Genomic DNA, 5,000 nt, shown 5'->3' on the forward strand with positions numbered 1-5,000 from the left:
ATGTAAAGGCTTGCAATACTACCATTAGAGACATATGAGATCTTTAAGAACTTGCCAGACTGTTTGGTATTAGAGCCTGCTCTATAGTATATGAGACTCCCTTTTTTTATATAACAAATTCACCGAATTGTATGGGGGTATCCCTTAAACACACTTTTCATTCCTCAAACTTCCTTCTAAAACTTAAAGTTATTAACAATATTGATGAAGCATTTCATGGTAGTAGGTTGGCCAGGGCACCAGCCGCCCGTTGAGATACTACCGCTAGAGAGTTATGGGGTCCTTTGACTGGCCAGACAGTAATACATTCGATCTTTCTCTCTGGTTACCGTTCTTTCCCTTTGCCTACACAGACACTGAATAGTCTGGCCTATTCTTTACCGATTCTCCTGTCTTCATACACCTGACAACACTGTGATTATCAAACAATTCTTTTTCTCCCAGGGGGTTATCTACCGCAATGTAATTGTTCAGTGGCTACTTTCCTCTTGGTAAGGGTAGAAGAGACTCTTTAGCTATGGTAAGCAGCTCTTCTAGAAGAAGGACACTCTAAAATAAAACCATTGTTCTCTAATCTTGGGTAGTGCCATAGCCACTGTACCATGGTTTTCCATTGTCTTGGGTTAGAGTTCTCTTGTTTGAGGACACACTCGGGCACACTGTTCTATCTAATTTCTCTTCCTCTTGTTTTGTAAAAGTTTTTATAGTTTATATAGAATCAATCTTTTTACTGTTCTTAAAATATTTTATTTTACCTTGTTTCCTTTCCTCACTTGGTTATTTTCCCTGTTAGGGGCTCTGGGCTTATAGCATCCTGGTTTTCCAACTATGGTTGTAGCTTAGCATTTGATAATAATAATGGTAATAATAATGAGATCGTAAAACATAATCAGAAAGTTTTTGAGAAAGATTTTCTGCAATTTTCCCACTTGTCAAACATTTTCCATTTCTCATTTTCCCCCCTTTTTTGCAATAAAAAAATCTGCAACGTTCGTTGAATGTTGATACCACTTAGGATGTACCTAAAAAATTTCTGAATGTTTTCTTTTTTCTTTTTTTCACATTTGTTTTTCTCGTTTTCTTTTAACCTTTTTTTTTTTTTTACATTTTAGATATTGGCTGTTTGTTATATATTTTTATGTAGCTTATTAGATAATTTGTTTGTTTGTTTGTTCATGGTTACTGGAAACTATGCGATAATTTTCACAACTTTATAACTTGTTTTTATGACATTTTTCATCAATTTAACTTAATGGAAGCTGGCACTGTCTTGAACGCTCGGTCTTATATATATATATATATATATATATATATATATATATATATATATATATATATATATATATATTAGTTTTCCTGAGAGAGAGAGAGAGAGAGAGAGAGAGAGAGAGAGAGAGAGAGAGAGAGAGAGAGAGAGAGAGAGAGAGAGAGAGAGAGATAAAAACAATGTAATGAAGCATATCTAACCATATTTAGAATTCTCAAAAAAAAAAATATGCAACTACATTCATCGCTTAAAGATCGAGAACTTTATTGTCTCGAGAAGAATAGCAAAATTTTTCTCGTAAAACCTGTCTATAAATCCACTTTGTCTGACTTCGTTATATCCCCTTTTAGGTTCCAATATAAGCATTTGTAAACTCCATTAGGAAGAGCACCCAACCATCAAGCTAGGTCAGCATACCAGGGAAGAAGAAAACGGAGAACCCTGGGTCTTTGTGGATGGGATACTAAGTTATTCCCATTACGGGGGTTAGCTGGTTAGAAGGGATCACATCTAATACTGCACTGTCAACGTGATCATCTCTCTTCCACTTCTTCTTTTCCCAACTTCGATGTTTTGTCGCAGTCGTCATCAGTGTCGAGAGAGGTCTTAAGGTTTGGTAATCTTCGACAAGTCCAGGAAATCGGGGTAACTTTCGCCTAAATAAATTCAGGCCGGATGCTGAGTAGGGCAGAATATCAGTTATATCATTGAAAAGATACACATAAGTTAAGGGATCAAGTCTGACGTTGCATTTGGTGACTTTTTTATTATTTCTTTATTCAATCTGACTACTCAAGCAGTCTGGCCTTGGAATGATCATTATAATGGATTACGTTCATGTCAATGAAAGAAAGAGTGATTGATATTATGTAAGATTCTATAAATACTTGGATGTTTGTACATTAATGTTTTCTTATGTATAAAGTTTATCTCTTTGCTTAGGGAGACCTTAACGTGGTGAAATGGGTTGTATATTACCATGATTAGCAAAACTGTACTAGTCAGGGCCACCCATACTAGGCTGGTTTGCTGTGAGAGATGAAAATTAGGACTTTGCATTTTGGTTTTAAATGAACGTGGATATGGTGTGGAAGAGAAACAGTCTAATGACTCTATTATTATTATTATTATTATTATTATTATTATTATTATTATTATTATTATTATTTGCCAAGCTAAAACCCCGTTGGAAAAGCAGGATGCTATAACCCAGGGGCTCCAACAGGGAAAATAGCTCAGTTAGGAAAGGAAACAAGGAAATAAGAGAATTAATAAACACTTAGAACAAAATATTTTAACAACAGTAACAACGGTAAAATAAATAATTCGTATATAAATTATAAAAACGATAACAAAATGAGAGAAAGAGAAATAAGATAGAATAGTGTACCCTCAAGTGTACCCTCGTTTTTCTGACTGAGACAAAGGAAAAAGAAATGTGTAGGCATGAAAGGAAGAAAAGTCATTGTGTCTTCTGCAGGCAGTAGTAAAAGAGGTTGAAAATGCTTGGAAAAGAGATCAAGCAACGGGGGACTATCTGGATGTGGTGAAACTGATATGAAAAATATAGAACTTCCGTATTTAACGTGCAGTGGAAATATTTCATATGAAAACAAGTCATGGAATAAAAGACATTATTATTATTATTATTATTATTATTATTATTATTATTATTATTATTATTATTACTTGCTAAGCTACAACCCTAGTTGGAAAAGCTGTATGTTTTAAGCCCGGGGGGCTCCAACAGGGAAAATAGCCCAGTGTGGAAAGGAAACATGGAAAAATACAATATTTTAAGAACAGTAACAACATTGAAATAAATATATCCCGTATAAACTAAAAAAACTTTAACAAAACAATAAGAAGAGATATTAGCTAGAAGATAGAATAGTGTGCCCGAGTGTACCCTCAAGCAAGAGAACTGCTGACTGGTAAGAATGTCAATAAAGATTTTTTGGGGGCATACTTATTGAATGTACAGTGAATAGCAGAGAGCATATCTGAATATGTAGAGGAAAACTTTATCAATCTTTACAAAGTAATAGTAGGGAATGTAATTAGGGTAATTGAATAGTCGATAAAAAGTGATGAAAATCTCTAGGTTCGAAGGAGTGGCAGTGCCATACTGTACCATGGTCTTCCACTGTCTTGAGGTAGAGTTCTCTTGCTTGAGGGTAAACGCTGGCACACTATTCTATATATTTTTCTTCTTGTTATTATCAAGATTTTAATGTTTATATATGAAAGATTTATTTTAATTGTTCATTACGTCCGTCGTAGCTTATTTGTTTCCTTATTTCTTTTCTTCACTTGGCTACTTTCCCTGTTGGGCCCCTTGGGCTTATACCATCCTGCTTTTCCAACTATGGTTGTAGCTAATAATAATAATAATAATAATAATAATAATAATAAAGAATTATTCAGTAGATGTATATGGTATTTTGCTGATAGGGGAGACAATGCTAATAAACCTGTTCAGAATTTTTCCAAGAAAAATAAAATTTTCGAAATGATAGCAAAAAAATGTATTTTCTGGGTGGGGATTGGCTTAACGTGGTGAAAGGGTTTTTGTATCGCAATGATCAAGAAAGATGTACTTGTCAGGGCCATCCATACTAGCTTGGTTTGTTGTGAGCAATCAAACGAAAGTCTCCCACCATAACTAATCCACATGACTACTCATTTTCTTTGAAGGATAATCAAAGCTGTATTTATGTATTCAAGTACATCCATTTTGATATACATTATCATACAGTACACATGTATTAATATACCCAAATGTCAATGCAACCTGTGAATAGAAAAATATTTTCACTACAGCAATCCATCCCAACACCGAAAAACGACATACAATTATAATCACATATATACATTAGAAAAATCGAAGGTTCATAAATGTAATCATATTTATAACAACCATATATCTTTTTGTTGCCGCAAGTAGACATCACTGTATCTAAACATACATTTTTATTGTATAGAGACTGAATCTAAAGCTTAGTTGAGCAAAGAAAAGGACCTTATGCAAGAATACCTGAAAATTGGACATGTTATTGGCGATAACCTATTATGGCAGATTAACCAATGAACAGGTGTTTCCCTATTAATTGGTGGACACTGAAATTGTCTGTTCACATAAGACAACTTATTAAAGCAATTATCAGGTGTCGCCCTATTAATTGGTGGACACTCAAATTGTCTGTTCATATAAGACGACTTATTAAAGCAATTAACAGGTGTCCCTCTATTAATTGGTGGACACTGAAATTGTCTGTTCATTTAAGACGACTTATTAAAACAATGAACAGGTGTCTCCCTATTAATTGGTGGACACTGAAATTGTCTGTTCATATAAGATGACTTATTAAAGCAATTAACAGATGTCTCCCTATTAATTGGACACTGAAATTGTCTTTATATAAGACAACTTATTAAAGCAATTAACAGGTGTCTCCCTATTAATTGGTGGACACTGAAATTGTCTTTATATAAGACAACTTATTAAAGCAATTAACAGATGTCTCCCTATTAATTGGTGGACACTGAAATTCTCTTTATATAAGACGACTTATTAGAACAATGAACAGGTGTCTCCCTATTAATTGGTGGACACTGAAATTGACTTTATATAAGACAACTTATTAAAGCAATTAACAGATGCCTCCCTATTAATTGGTGGACACTGAAATTGTCTTTATATAAGACAACTTATTAAAGCAATTAACAGATG

The 5,000-nt window shown here is 33.8% G+C and overlaps 1 protein-coding gene and 1 long non-coding RNA gene across 2 annotated transcripts in view; one reads left to right on the forward strand and one right to left on the reverse strand.

Moving 5' to 3' along the window:
* LOC137644084 (uncharacterized) overlaps positions 1-5,000 on the forward strand; it is a 217,923-nt gene that overhangs the window by 133,374 nt on the left and 79,549 nt on the right. The gene's annotated exons all lie outside the window — the stretch shown is intronic.
* The window catches only part of LOC137644085 (uncharacterized), a 1,078-nt gene continuing 345 nt past the window's right edge, over positions 4,268-5,000 (reverse strand). Inside the window, exon 2 of the long non-coding RNA XR_011045127.1 lies at positions 4,268-5,000. This exon is cut by the window's right edge and continues 22 nt beyond it. This is a non-coding gene — a long non-coding RNA (uncharacterized lncRNA).

This window comes from Palaemon carinicauda, chromosome 7, assembly GCF_036898095.1.
Source record: "Palaemon carinicauda isolate YSFRI2023 chromosome 7, ASM3689809v2, whole genome shotgun sequence".
Lineage (NCBI taxonomy): Eukaryota > Metazoa > Arthropoda > Malacostraca > Decapoda > Palaemonidae > Palaemon > Palaemon carinicauda.